This window comes from Octodon degus, unplaced genomic scaffold, assembly GCF_000260255.1.
Source record: "Octodon degus isolate 3935 unplaced genomic scaffold, OctDeg1.0 scaffold00046, whole genome shotgun sequence".
Taxonomy (NCBI): Eukaryota; Metazoa; Chordata; class Mammalia; order Rodentia; family Octodontidae; genus Octodon; species Octodon degus.
The window spans coordinates 654,345-670,430 of NW_004524622.1; positions in this window are offsets into that span (position 1 = coordinate 654,345).

Below are 16,086 nucleotides of genomic sequence, written 5' to 3' on the forward strand. Positions count from 1 at the left end.
GTCCCACAGTATTCCTTTTCCTGTCTCTTGATTTCATTCACCACCCCCTTATTCTTGAACATCCACCTACCCGAGAGACATCTTAGCAGTAACTGGCATGTCATGATGGGCCGTCTTGTTGAAGAGAAAGATTTCCGTCATTTAATTCCTCACTGTGACATCTTGCTGCAGCAGCCCCAGCAGCTAACACACTGTCCTTGTGGTAACTATCAGGTTCTCCCTAGTGTCACAAGCTAGAAGGATTGTTTGCTCTGTCCTCATCCACCGCATGTGAGGTGCCAGTCGCATCAGAACTTCCAACGTTCCATTGCTTTCCTGGGATGCTCTCCAGCCACCTAAACTTAGTCATTTCCTGGTAGTCTTCCTTGTGCCTCAAGGCCCAGACCCACAAACCCTGGTGGACTATTAGGATGACTTGTATTTTCCAAGCAGCAGGCTGTGTGCAAAGGCACTTTCTCCTTACTCCTCATGGCCCCCGGCAGGACAGATACCCTGCTGACCTCATCTGGATGACTAAGAGGCTGCAGCATGGTGGGGAGAGGTGACACGCCCAGCGCCTAAGCCGGAGCACCTGTGTCGGCCTGTGGTCATCCTCAGGGTAACGTTACTGCTGCGCTCTGTTTGGAAGCTTGGGACAAGCAGCACATTTAATTCACTTTGCTTTTCTTTGGCAGCTGACAGGCAGTGTGTACTCTGTGGCCATGCTGTGTGTGCCTCAGCTTCCTCATCTATAAAATGGGGATAATACCAACTGTTTCTATATTTTTATTTTGTAAGGATGGCCTGGGCTGCAACATTAAAACTGTCAGAGCTCTGCTTCACATACAACAAGCAGTCAATGAATACTTGATATTGATTTGACCACCACCTCCACCACGAGAATTTGAGCTCCTCTCTGTGGCTCATTTTGGCAGCCTTAAAATCTGGGAGCCCAAAACTGAGTTCTGTACATGGAGGCCACTAGGAACACAGCTGTTCAAATATCAACTGAATAGAGCATCTTTCATAGGTACCATGCAATGAGTTCCTTCTTGCCGTCACAGCCAACAACGTCGAAGGCTGCCTCGCTCCCCTCCCAGGCCCTCCTTCCCTGGCTTACAGCTAGCTCAGCTCCTTTTCGTCTCTTCTCTCCCTGGGGTCCCGGCCCACTAACATCTTCCTCAGTAACCATCTTCCTCCTCAGACATGCCTTTTGGTCTGTCTCAGAAGCTCTGACATCCCTTCTCCCTTACTCTGCTTCTCTTAGTATACGATGCTTTTCATGCATCTGCCTAAGCATTTATCATCTCTCACCTAGCTAGAATGGAAAATCTATCTACTGGAGAAGCTACTGTTTGATTTGCTGCTGTCTCCCCCATGCCCAGGAGAGGGAAAGGCACTAGAGATGCATAATGAATACTTTGTGATTAAAGGAATGAATGAAGTAGCAAATGAATCTTTAAATCACTCAACAACGTGGAAAGGTAGCTTTTACTTCCCCACTTTATGGATGACAAAACTGAGGAACTAGGAAGCAATCTTCCCACGGGCACATTTTAATAAAGGGCAGGGCTTGGATTCTATCCACGGCTCTGATTCCAAACTTGTTTTCATAGCACCTGTGTCTCCTAGTCTTAAGGATTGTGTGTGCATTTCGCACCAAAAATCTGAGCTAATTTGCCTAACATTTTAAGTCGTTTATATATTATGCAAAAGAAATATTTGAAAAGTAATGATTTCCACGGAATAAATCACCCTAAAATAGATACGTATCTGCTAAAATGCAAAATATTCATCAGTATACACTGACGCGGGGGTTTGTCTCCTGCAGTGGAGCTTGGATCCGCACTGCCACTCTGCCCACCCCCGAGGCTGGTCCTGAACCCAGCCGCCCGCCCGACAGCAGCATCTTCTATGGCCCGCAGCGCCCACCTCAGCTCCTGCGTTCCCTGCTCTTCCTGCCACAACGTCTCTGCTCTTCCGTGGGGCAATCCTCCCAGAGGGAAGGACGGAAAGAGGTTTCTGTGCTTTTGAGGCCCGTGCTAGAAGGTCATGCTGGGAGTTTTGTGTACCTGTGAAGGGACCTGCACAAAGCTGACACAGGAGGGGGAGAGAGAAATTAAGTGAAAGATGGAGGCTGAAGAATCACACGGGAAAAGTGCTCCCCAAGCCAAAGATCGGGACACAACCAAGGAGAGCAGCTTCCATAAAAGCCCGATTGGCCGATCGAAATCTTTAGTCATCCCCCAAATAACTGCCTGGAGAAAAGCACTGGGTGACCTCTCTGCTTGGAGGGGGGCAGCGGCGCTGGCAGGGGAAGGAGCCGCCCAGCGCCCCTCTTGTCCTGGGCCCCACGACGACGACCTGAACTGGCATACGCAGCGTGGTGCCTCCTCATCTTCTGCCCCACACAGGCCCGTATCTCACGGGCGCTGTCTCGGAACAACAGAGGAGTGGTTCGTCCTCCATGTCTCTGCAGCGTTCGCATTTCCACGTCAGCATTTGGTGTGTGCCCAGTCTGTGCCCTTCCTGGAGAAGCGAGGGAGATGGCGCAGAGGGCCGCAGACCAGCAAAGACACTGCGGACAGGCCTAGGCCGGGGCAGTGCCTGTGCCCCTCTGGGTCCCCAGAGCTTGCTTCCCCTGAGTCTTCTGCTTCCACCCCACCCCCATCTAGCCCTGGGCACTGCCTTGGTCCGCTCATGGCTCAGGCACTCCGCATCTCTGCAAGGGTGCTGCAGCCGCCCTCGCCACTGCCCTCAGAGCCTCCGCTGTCCCTAGCAGGACGCCCAGGCCTTTTCAGGGCCCGGCCTTGCGCACCTGCTCTAGGCTCATCTCTGCAGCGTGTTCTTCATGTGCTGTGTGCTCCCTGCCTCAAGGGTCAGCATTCTGTCTCCCAAATTTCCTTTGTCCTCTCAGCCCCTGCTCAGAGAAGCGTGCCTACATCTGCCTCCTGCCCCGTCAACTGACTTCCACATGGAGGAGTGTCCAGAGTCCCAGAGCACCCTGCTCCTCGCCGTCCAGTGCCTGCGTATCTTCCACTCCACCAGGTCAAGCAAGTCTCCTCTGACTTTCCTAAACTTTGTCATTCAGGTCTGCATCGCACATTGGAGCACTTTTTGTCTTCCTTTTTTCCACTCCAAGAAATTGAAGAACTGCCAAAAATTCTGACCAAGTCATCCTCTTGCAGGAATTTGTCCTGAGCAAGTAATCACAAAGCAGATCAAAGGTTTCTGTACACAGACATTCACGGCATCGATTTTATGATAACAAAAACAACCGAAGTATCACCCGTGGGAGGTGGTAATGGCTACAGCTATGTAGCCACAGGAAATAGTTGAACAACGTGTGAAAACTTGAAAGAATACCCATGAAATAATGCTATGTTAAAAAGCAGGATCTAAAATTGTATGTACAGTATGATCTGAGGTGTATAAAATGATAGCTATCATTCTTTTTATATATAAATGAGAAGTAGCATGCAGGCCAGGCAGAACCAGAAATGCCTGGTAGGCATGATCCTGTGGTACTGGAAGTGTGGCCTCACCACTCTTTGCTTCGCTTTCGTCCTCCACAAAACTGAGATAATACTAACACCTCCAGTAAGGATACTGCGATGATTAATGTGCCTAATATGTATATAATGTATGGAGAATTATGCCTGCACATAAGGAATTCTATAAAGGTTCAATCATTTTTGCTGTGATGCATTGCAAAAATATTCTAAGGAGCCAAAACACTGCCCTTTCTAGGTAGTGGAACTGTTATTTTTATTCTTGTATTTACATTTTTCTGTCCTTGTTTTGGTTTTTCAAATTGTCCACAATAAGCACTTATCACTTTTTTTTGACCTGGAAAACATGCAGTGTTTTCAAAATAGAGCTGTATTATCATGTGGCTTCCAGGGTCCAGCCATGAATTTTTTGAGAGAAAAAGTTGAGTAGGACCTACCACCCTGCAGGGGCTCAAGAAAAGTGAGCCAATCACAGTCGGGACAAAATTTGGCACAGCTGCAATGGAAGGGACACTTTGGGGCCAAAGTGGCGTTCACTGTGGCACACAAGATCAACTGAGCCCCCCACCCTACCCCCAAGGCCACCTACCCTACCCCCAAGGCCGCCGCACACCCGAGGATTCTGTGCTCAGCATTTATTTTTTGTCCTTACGTGGTTTATTCATCATTCCATTTTTTAATTTTGTTTAATTACACTGTGGCTTTCTTCACAGCTTCATCATATACCCCACAAGGACAGGACCAGGCGTGTCACATGTGTGGTGCTCTGTCTCCTAAATGCCAAGCACAACGCCTGACATACAGCAGTGATCCATAATTATGTTTCTGGTGAAAGAGTGAATGCCCAAATGAATAAACAAACCTGGGAAGTCATGTTAGGTGTCTTGCTTCGCGAAAAAAAGATTAAGTGATTCAGGAGACATACAGGGCCTGACATGCAGTAAGCATTTTTTCAAGTTGGTTTCTTCTCTCTAGGTATTGATCAGATTAGCTTTCATCAGACACTTAGCAGATGCTTTCTAAAATTATTTTTACTATCTGGACAAATGCTATTCACACTGCATCTTAAACTATTACTTCTTAAGCAGGCTCAGTAGCTTGATAAAATAATGTTTTTCTGCAAAACAGAGCAACAAAAAAGCTTTGAAACTAGAATTCTTGTAATTCACACCCATGCATACCAGATGCAAAAATCATTTTGAGGTGCTAATTGGTGATGTAAAAAGAAATAAAATAAGTGAAAAATAAAAATGCCATAGTGGATTTTGGCATCTAACAAGAGAAGTTCTTTTCAATCTAAAAATAGCTGTCACCCCAATTTCTATTGGTTTAATTCATTTTTTATAGAGGGGAGGAAAAATTGATGATTAAGATATATAAGGAACATTTTTGGAACGGAATGAGAAGGTACCTCAGAGACCATGCATTGCTTGAGAATGGAGCCTTCAGCAAATGCTGAGGAAAAGCCAGTGTGCTTATTTGCATGCTCTTGGTGATTATATCCTGCTAAAGAATGTACCCCATTAGTACTAATGGCCATTATATACATGCGCTATTAGAACAACATGTAACCTTTCCTGAGACCATGAGCAAAGGAGAGGCTGACACTGCATTGCCAAGGGCAAAGGCAGAAGCAAAACAGGCTGCTGGACAAGATTTTTTTCAAACACATCCACATTAGAAAAGACCATATTTCTAATATTAGCAAAGCAGTGACTTGCCTAGCATCCTAGGTAAAGGTCACTCACCTCTGTCAGAAATGCAGAGTCCACTGTGACAGTGGCTATGACAACATCCCTATAAAGTGAGGTATAATGGGCCTGGTGATTTGCCTTGATGCATGGAGTTCAACCCAAAAAAGTACGACTCCCAGTAAAATCATGCAGTAAATGTAAGCTCGGGACTCTAGAGTATTTAACAAATGGTGCTACTGCAAACTAATGGGCAAATTAAATGTCATCCATCCAAGGGTACTTTGGGCAAAGTCTTTGGTGATTAGAAGAAAAAGCAAACCCGTGCTCACTTCAGCCCATGCCAGAAAACCAAGCCCTGCTGGTCCATACCTCCTCAGCAGTGTTTGAGGTGCAGCTAAAAAACCCAAAAGTCAAGTCTTACATGCACCAGGTCTTGGGAAGGCTACATCAGTTCTTTCTAATGAGACCCAGGGTAACCCAAAGAACAAAACCAATGTTCAAGTCAAGATAGTCGGAGTTACATCAGAGGAAGGCTGTCCAGGTTTTCTGGGACTGCATCCATGCAACTGGAAAAGGAAGGATATGAAGACGTGAGGTGGCAGGAGATATCACACGGCTGACTGCCCTCAGCCCTAGAGAAGTGCACTGCCTGCCTCAAGCCTGCCATGATATCCTGGGCCCCAAGCTGTGGTGGTGAGAGGTGAGGACACTGTGTTCTAGGGCAGTGATGGAAAAGGGCTTAGAGATGGAGCACCAAGACCCACTCATTTATCCCAAAGTGCCAACATTATGATGCAACCTGAATTCTGAGGTCTTAGTTTAGAGAAAATAACACATAGACTTGGCTGGCGTGCCAGCAGAGAGGGCTCCGTGCACCCACTGCAGCACAGGTGCCATAGGTTCACCACCCAGGCAAGAGCCATGGAAAGACAGAGACCATGATGTATGCACTTTAGGTTCGCACAGCACCCACTGCTGAGCGTAGCGTACAGTAGGCGCTCCAACCTGGAGGCACGAGGTTCTGAAGGCCACGCTGCACCAAGCAGTAGCCCTGCCCCTCCGGGAGTCTGCTTATCCTTTTCCCACAATTCCTCAGTTCCCGCTGAGGCTCTGCCAAAGCTACGGATTGAGTCAGACCCAAGTTCAAATCTCATTTCTACTACTTAATAATAACAATAAACACTTTTACTCTGAGATATATATATATATATATATATATATATATATATATATCACACTATTCTAAATACTTTTACAGATACTCCCCAACTTATTATCCTGTTGTATCCAGAAATCATACTCATTGTAAGTTGAAAGTATTCTGAGTCAAAAACATGTCTAATAGGGCCGCGGAGATGTCTCAGTGGAATAAGCGCTTCCCTGGCAAGCACAAGGGTCTGAGTTCAATCCCCGGTTCTGCAAAAAATAAATAAATAAATAAATTACGTCTAATAAACCTTACCCACAGAACACTATACACAAGTAACCCAACCCACAGCAGGCAGTCATGTACCCTCTTGATCCCAAGGAATACAAGGCGACAGCGCTTGCTGCCTCTGCCCAGCATGCGATAGTGCACCATGCTGGGTAGCTTGCTAGCTTTGGGAAAGATCAAAATTCAAAGTATACAGTTTCTGCTGAATGGGTATTACTTTTGCACAGTTGTAAAATTCGAAAATCGTTAAGTCGAACCATTCTAGACTGAGGACCATCTGCTCATATTAAATCCTGTTATCCTCATAACAACTGAAATGCAGATACCAGTATCATCCTTGTGTGCAGATTAAGAAACTAAGGCACACGTGCTATCTTCTCCAAAACAAAAAGACAGCACTAACACCTCAGCTGTACTGGTAAAAGCTCACTGTCTCGGCCAAGTTCCCTAGCCTTGCTGGGCCCGTCCTTCCATTCAAGGTGTCTTGAGTGCACGTGTTGTCTCAATATTTCTCACACAGAGAGTAAAGTGTTGAGCCAAGAAGAGGCCTCTCTTCCATTAGCCAGAAACTAATCAAAGACACACACAATAAATAACAAATAAAACTTTTATTTAAGTATGATAAACAAAATAAAACAAGATATGGTAGAGTACTGAGGAAAGACTTTCGCTAAGGTAGTCAAGGATGTTCTCTCTGATGTGCTGTAAAATAATCTGAAACTCAAGCAATAATCCAGCCAACACATTAGCAGTGGCTAGTGGCTTCTGGCACCTTCAGGAAAGATGGAACCTGGGAATTAGCATGCCTTACAGTGAATGATCATCCTGCTCTGTGTCTGTTGGCCATGAGTCCATCCCATGCCTCTTTTCCAGGTGGCCCCAGCCTGACCACACAACTTCTATATATGAGGTTGATAGTATGTCTATGTGTCATCTCTCCATGTGTCATAACCATAGAGAATTTATCTTCTGACACAGGTGGAGGACCATGTCCACCCCATGAGCCTCTCTGCCTCCGGCAACTCCCTTGTCTCATTTCTGCTTCTTAATGGGCAGGGTTGTGGGCATCAGCAGCCCATTCTTGGCTTCTTCCCACTTACTGCACCTGCATATCTATGAACCAAGTTCTTTTCTCCTCTGTCATTCTTAAGGAATCCTTTGTGTGTCCACAGGTTTGTCCTGAGAGAGGAATGGCCCAGAGGAGGTGATGCACATGGGTCTAGCCATCTACCTCTGCAGCTTACTTGTGCCTTCTGGTTCTGACCATGTTTGTTGACAGATGGAAAAGGAAGAAGAGGAGGAAGAGAAGGAGGAGGACAAGGAATAAGAGAAGTAGGTGAAAGAGGAGGAAGAGAAGGAAGAGAAGGAGGAGAATGAGGAGGCAGAGGAGAAGTATAGATTGATGATGAGTCTACCCAATAGTTTTCCATCACTGTAACAAAATACCTGAGGAAAACAACTTACAGGATCAAAAGGTTTTTGTTGGATTATGATTTTGGAGGATTTTTCTTGATAGTTGGTCAGCTCTTTTGATTAAAGCCTACAGCAAGGCAGCAACTTCATGGAGAAGGGTGAAGTTACAGAGGAAATCTGCCCAGTTTATGGCAGTCAGAAGCAGACAGAGGGCTTGTGTTGGTGGGCTTTCTCCAGCCGCTTTCGTATTATCTAGGCCTCCAGATCACCACCTGGTGCCACCCACACTGAGGGCAGGTCTTCCTCAGTTTGCGTTCTCACGTGCCAGTCTTCTCTGGAAATGCCCACAGAGATACACCTAAGAAGTTGGCTTTACTAATTTCCTCAGCTTCTCTCAATCCAATCAAGCTTAAAATCAAGATTAACAATCACAGTACTCATAGGGAAAATCTAGCTCATGGCAGGCAGCTCTGACCAAGGGGCTCTTTGATGGCACCAAGTCAGATGCTCTGTCCTCCCAAGGATGGCACGGCCTTATTGTGGCTGTTGTGGCTGGCATGGCCTTATTCCAAAACCCCAGAGGTCTACATTATGATCCAATTGGAGCGTCCCATAAAGTCCACACAATTTTTCTGGTCACACAGACTGACAGTATCACAAGGTGTGCTAGGTCATCAGTTCCAGTGCAGAACTGCTTGCACTACAGCCTAACGCTGCTGCAGTGTTCTTCCATGGTTTTGTCCCCACCCAAAACTGACAGTTCTCTGTGTCACTTAGCAAATGCACTGAAGCAGTATTGCCAAGTATAGGATCCGCTACCCTAATACCCAGAACAGTACATTAAACACTACTCTTCTTTTAGTAGTAGGATGGGAGAAATTAGATAGTCTCTTCTCTGTCTTAGAGGCGATTTCTCAGTGCATCCAGACAATCTGATATCTAAATAATTCACTATGTAATAATTTATCTTCATACAGTTTACCTCTTACTTTCTGAGGTTCATGTATTCTACCAATATATAGCATAATATATTCTACTACCACTTATTGCTACTTTTTTGCCTATCTTCTCCAATGTGGTTTTTTAAGACCATACAATGACAGTGGGCAACAAGGTCTGCTCCACAAAAAAGTGGATTGTTTCTGATCTGTCTTATTCATGGAAATGGGGAAAATGTCACTCACTAGGTCAGTGACCACACTAGCAATGACACCTTATCAAATGAAATTAAGGCAACTGGGTGCCTGATTCTATGGCAGAACAAACATCACTGACTACCAAACTCATCCAGCTTTTGTAGGCATCAGTCTTGTGAATTACACAGACTTCATCAGGCTTGCATCTACCAAGCTAAAAGTTGGGCCATGCTCAGCAGTACTCCATAATTAAATAGAGATGGTATGTATGTGACCAGGAGTCCAAGGGACTGGAGCCACAAGTTACACAAAGAAGTGGTCCAAATGTCACCTGTGCTCCCAATCTGCCTTCTCTCTCCCAGCCTACATCTGTGGCCTGGTAGAGAAAGAAGGCTCTCAATTTGCACATAGCTCTGCATGTTTTTCAGACTCTGCACAAAAGGATGGGTGGAGAACTAAAAGGGTGCTCTGGAACATCCCTGAAGGACAGGAGTGAAATGAAATATTTCCAGCAAGCAAAAAATTGGGCTGCACATGTGACTATATACCTTTCTTAGGAGAAATGACCAGATGTGCAATCCAATAAATTTATGGGTCTTAGCCAATGGTTTGGCTGGATGGTCATCAGGAAGAACATGATTTAAAAATCAGCAACAAAAATATTTTCCAGTGATTCATGTGGATAGATCACTGTTACCAAAATAACCTGAAGATATTTGTCATCCTATCAATATTTACTGCAAGCTGACCTCAGGAAAGAAGGATTTTAATAATCATGTGGATAAGATAGCAACAAGCCTCTTCTGTAACTACCTCACTATCATCCGATTGGTTCTTGAACAACAGATCATGGCATCAGGGGTGGACAGTGTGCATGACCACGGAATTCTAGTTCCCAGGGCTGAGCTGGCTGTGGTCACCACCACCGTATGCCTAGCTCACCAACAGCAAAATCCATCACTGAAACATTAATGAAGCTTCATTCTAGTCAGCTACAGAGTGGCAGGTTGATCACACTGAAGTGAGAGAATTGCATACTTACTCTAAGACATATTTATGTGGCAATGTTCCCTGAATGCAATGCCCCTGTCCCAAATACCATCTTTGGACACCTGTAAGGCCTTGTCCACCATCATGGTATCCCACAGCATTGCCTCTGGCCAACGAACTCACCTGAGAGCTAAGCAAGTGTGGTGATGGGTCCACACTGACAGTCATCTCTGTTTTTATTGTGTTTCCCAGCACCCTAAAGCAGCTGGTCCTTTAAAGATCCAGAGGTAGTGCCAGCCAGGCCACAATGCCTTGCAAGACTTCTGCAAAGTTCCATAGAAAGCCATGTATTCTCTGAATCAGTAACCATTAGATGATGTTCTTTCTCCATCAGCCAGGATTCACTGGTCCAGGCATCAAGGGGCTGAGGCACGGTGGTACTATGCCATTACTGCTAGCGACCCACCAGCAAAATTCTTTCTTCTTGTCCCCACAATGTTCTGCTCTTCTGATCCAGAGGTCTTACCTGCACAGGCAGAAGCGCCTCCACCAGGAAATACACAATGGTTCCACTGAACTGGAAGTTAAGTCTTCCCTGCCAGTTTAGACTTCTTGTGCCACTGAATCAACAGGCAAAAAGGGAGCTATGGTCTGCGGTGGTTGATTCTAACTACCAAGGGGAACCCGCACCATTACTTCACAATGGAGGTAAGAAGAAACACGTGTACAATACAGGGCGTGCTTTGGCCATCTGTAACAGCTCTGTTCACTGGCATTAAGATGAATGAGAAGCAAGGGCCCAACTCGGGTGGGACTGCCCACTCAGACCCTTCAGCAATGGGGTTCTCACGCCCCTCCCAGTGTAAACTAAGTGAAGACCCTTGAGCAGCTGGGGTGTTTGCGCAAGGCAAATGCAGCACAGAATGTATAGTAGGAGACAGTCGAAACGCCAGCTAAGACCAAAAACTATCACCGTAAAGGTCATGAATGTTTCCTTAATTTGTTATGGAGATGACGTGTGTTGCGTCTACAACAAAAAAGTCAGATGCTTGCTTTTCCTTTGTTATTCCATTATTATGTCCATCAGACGTATAGATTTCCCATCAGTATTTAGATATTGTTAATTTTACATCCTAATCTTTATATTATAGAATATTTGGGGAAAGATTAAACATCACTTGAAGATTTTATCTACTGGGGAAGAAATTAGTGCATTTGTAATAGTACACAAGATCACCACATCATGTTAGCAGGGTTACAAGCTTCCCATGACCTTTATTTAGTGACTAAGGAGATGCACATGGGTACTGATTTGATGACAGGTAGATCTGTGAAGGTTAATTTTATGTACCACTTGACTGGGCTAAGGAATGCCCAAACAGCGGGAAGCATTCCTGTATGTCTCCAAGGGATGACACTATCCATACAGCGTGCTTATTGGGATGTGCTCGGAGGAGGATCAGCCGTAAGAAGGGAAAGGAAGCAGGACTGAGCTTGGGGAAAGCTAAGCCAGTGCATTAAACAGAAACCTCAGCGGCCTTCACTGGAGATGGCAGCCATGCCAGACTTGCATGGCCAGAGCGCCCCTGGGGAAGGCCAGGCAGTGTCCTTCCTTCCAGCCATCACAGCGTCTGGGCAGCAGGCGGCATTCTCAGAAGCTGGAGCATGACGTGGGAATCTGCATCCATTGGAGAGCCCACTAGACACAAACCCTTGGGCTAAATGGAACCCCACATCAGCAACCTAACCTTTGGGAGAAAAGCAGACACCAAAAGTTCCAAAGAACAAAAGCCCTGTATTATACATTATGAGACCAATGTTTGAAAGAAAATTCCATACTTCATGTGTCCTCCGAGAATAAGGAACTTTCCTTTTAAAAGGCTAATTGCTCCAAGAACAGCACACCTGTGACCAGCGTAGTGTCGTGGCTGTCATCGGTGATGCACGCAGACACGTGCTGTTTTGGACCCTGTTGAACCCGGAACAAGAGCACAGTTGACAGTATGATTCCGAGAGCTGTGTGTGTGCTTTGGGGAGCCCGGCCACCCCAGATCCATGGTGCTCTGAGCACTTTGTGGCCGTCCTTTATGAAAGAAGCTCCCAGCTCCACAAGATGAAAGATACTTTGGTTTCAAAGGTTACTTGGGTGTAGCTGTGTCACTTTGGCTGGTTCTTGCTCCTCTTGTGGCCTCAACTTTTTGCCCAAAAGAAGGACTAGTTAAAATGTTCCAAACACACAACCCCACAAATATGTGGCTACCTTGCTTGCTCATGGGAGACATTGCTAACACAAAGTGTACTCTTTTACTGTGAGCTTAGATTAGGAAAGAAAAATCCCTTCCAACCAGGAAACTAATACTAATTAATATTGATACCCAACATGAAAAGTACAGGCTACTTCTAAACTAAATAGCATTATAGGTGCACCCATGTTTACAGCAGTGCATTTTGTCATAACTAAATCTTGGAAGCAACCCAAATGCCCACCAAACAAGGAACGGTTAAAAAAGATATGGTATTTTATACAATACAGTACTACTCAGCTATAAAAAAGAATGAACTTGAGTCTTTTATAATTAAATGCACTTAGCTTTTTTTTGTATTTTAGGGAAGAGTCTAAGGTGTTCAGGGTGTCACTACTAGATCAAACTCATTGTGATCCACATGTTTACAGCCTCCCAAGAGCTGGCATTACAGGTGAGTGCCACCACACCCAGTCTCAGTTGCCATCTCAGTGTGCCTCAGGGGCAGGGCCTACATGGCAGGCCTGGGGATTGAACCTCCGGCCCCTGAGCCTGCTTCTAGGCACTTTAGTCTGCTGACCTGTTTGGCCGGCCCTCAATGCATATAACTTGAGACCATACTCATCAGTGAAAGAAATCAGACTTACATGTGTAAACATCACACCATCTCCCTAGTGTCAGAATCCAAAAGAGCAAACAAGATCCAAAATGTAGACTAGATACTGTGAAAGTGAAAGAAACTGCTCAGAAGGGAAAAACAACTGGGCTGGGGGAAAGGAGAAAAGAAGGAAGGGAAAAACAAATATACATAATTAATATATAATAGTTAAGATACTTACACTGCTAGTTTCTCCCAGTTCATTGAAAAGAAAGATTTGTGCTTGAAACGTTTGATCAATTTTTCATGGGCTAATCATGCTCAGAACTATGTATGGAAAATCACAAGAAAGGCTGCCCTAGTGACCCTTGTTGGTAGATTTACATGGTATCAGGAGGAGACCCCAAACTGCCAACGCAGAAGCTCCAGACAGCGCCCCCATGTTCCCAAAAGCCTTGTCTTCCCTGGCTGTGCCTCAATGCAGGCCCTGTCCATGCTTTCCCGGGCCCAGCAAGCAAGCTCTGGGTTGAGACAGCCCTGGGGCACTGTCCGTTACACAGGGTAAGGCCATCGCAGAAAAATCTAGTTGTAGAAATGTCATCTCATCAGTGCCAATTAGCTGATCTTTACATGTCATTAAAGGCAGTAACCTTTTAATTCTACAAGCATCGTAAAGACCCACTGCCCCCAACATGCCTCATCCTCATAGTGTCTCTTCTCAAGAAACATGCACTAGTAAGAAATAAGCTGATCCCTCTGGCCTCTTGCCTGGCCCAGCTGAGCCTGTCAGTCTCAAAGCATTCTTCTCCCCTAAGCTTCTTTCTCACCACCTCCACCCCTGGCTTTAGGAGGCTCATGCTGCATGATGACATTTTTCAAGACAAACACTGTGGTTCTTAAGAGAACCTGGTGTCCTCATTAGGATCAATCTCTTAGGGTCCTTCAACTATTTTGAAATTCTTCTCTCTGTTCATGTCCCATGATTCACCAGCGATGCTGCCAGGTGCAGTGTATCATTCAGTGAGGCCAACTACTTGTCAAAGATAGTAACTGAATCCCCCACGTTGCCAACCCAAGGCTTGATCTCTTGAAGTCTAGATACAAAAATATATCAAGCTGTACTGTGTTCAAATGGCATTTAGAGATTGTTTTTTCTGATAGCTGCCATTTCTTGGGCCCCACGTCCTAAAGCTAAGCCAGCATTAATATCTCATTAGGTGAAAAGTGTGACAGAATGTCACATGTCATGATTGGGAACATCAAAGATTGCGTAGCCTAACTTTCCTGCTGTGCAGATAGGGAAGCTACTGTGCTGAGGAAGCGTAGGTCACTTACTCAGAGTCCAACAAGAAAATGAGTGGCAAGGAAGACGTTGCTGTGGGATGGGTACCCACATGCACACACACACAGCCTCCCACTACTGTTTGTCATTCCAGGTGGCTGCAGTACATCTCCTTTTGAGAAGCATCAGGAACAAATGAATACAAATGCTCAGCACTTTTCTGGGAAATTTATTCATGCTATTCCCACTTCATCCCACCTGCCCTCACCCTAACAAAACTAAGAAATCCAAAGCAAAGCTTTTTCTTTTCTGAGACAGGGTCTTGCAATGGGGTTCAGGCTGTCCCTGAACTCATACATAGCCCAGGCTGGGCTTGAACTTGCTGTAGTCCTCCTGCCTCATCCTCCAGGTGCTGGGCTTAGAGGTGTGCACCACCACACCCTGCTATTTTAAGTATGTTAAGGAACAATTTCTGCCAAAGCTTTAAGCAATATATATTTGATTAGAAAGACATGCAGATTACCAAATTCATGCAGGTTGGGAAACCTATCTGTTGAAAATCTTCCTTGGCCTCAATATTGCTGTTGTAGGCTGTACGGCCCACAATGCCAAAGGAGGTGAGAGGATGATCTACTTGGGGTTCTCTGGAGGAAATGTGTCTTAGGCTAAAGGATCAATCACTGAACAGGTTTTGAGGCCAGATTAAATAAATTGAGTAACAAAAGAAATGCCAGAAAACATGGTGAGAGTGTTGGGCTGCTCACCGAAAGGGAGCAAGTCATACAAGATCCTAAAGGCAGTTGTAAGGGCTTTGGATTTCCCTGGGAATGATAAGCCATGAAGAGGGGACAGAGGAAAGGGGAACACACAGTTCAGGCTGCACCAGGAATCATTTCCTGTCCACTGGGATGGCAATAAGGAAGACAGTCAAGTAACAGCCAGTGTTGGCAAGAATTCAGGAAAACTAGAAACCCCAGTCATTGCTAGTGGGAATGTGAAATGGCACAATGTCTTTGGAACACATTCTGGCAGCTCCTCAAAGTGTTAAACATAGAATTTCACAGGACTCAGCAAGTCCCCTCTTAGCTATGTCCCCAAGGTAAGTGAAGCAAGATGTCCCTGCAAAAGCTTGTCCATAACAGCCAGACCAACTGTATTCCTAATCACCCCAACAGGAAACCTCTCAAATGTCCCCAAGGGGTTAATGTATAAATAAAATGTAACATATCTATATAATGTGGAATATCATTTGACAATTAAAAAAATAAGGCACTGATACAAGCTATAACAGAGATAAACCTTGAAAGAAACCAGACTAAAATGTTGCAGAATTCTGATACATCCAATATCCAGAAAAGGCAAATCTATAGACTAATAGGCATCAATGAGAAGGAAGGAGTCAATACAAATGATATAAAAAGAATACAGATGGAATAGCAGAAAACTTCCCAAATACAAGGCAACAATCTGACATTCAGGTAACTGAAGCTTATAGAACTCCAAACAACATCAAACCAATTAAAACTACACCCAGACATATAACAATCAAGATCCCAGAAATTCAGCACATGAACAGTATACTAAAAGCCGCTAGAGAAAAGAAACAGATCACATTCAAAGGAAAACCCATCAGAATAATGGCAGATTTCTCTTCACAAACCATCAAGTCAAGAAGAGTATGGAGCAAAGTACTTCAAGTCTTGCAAGAAAACAATTTCCAACCCAGACTGACATACCCTGCAAAACTCTCTTTCAAGTATAATGGAGAAGTGAAATATTTCCATGACAAAGAACAACTAAAGAA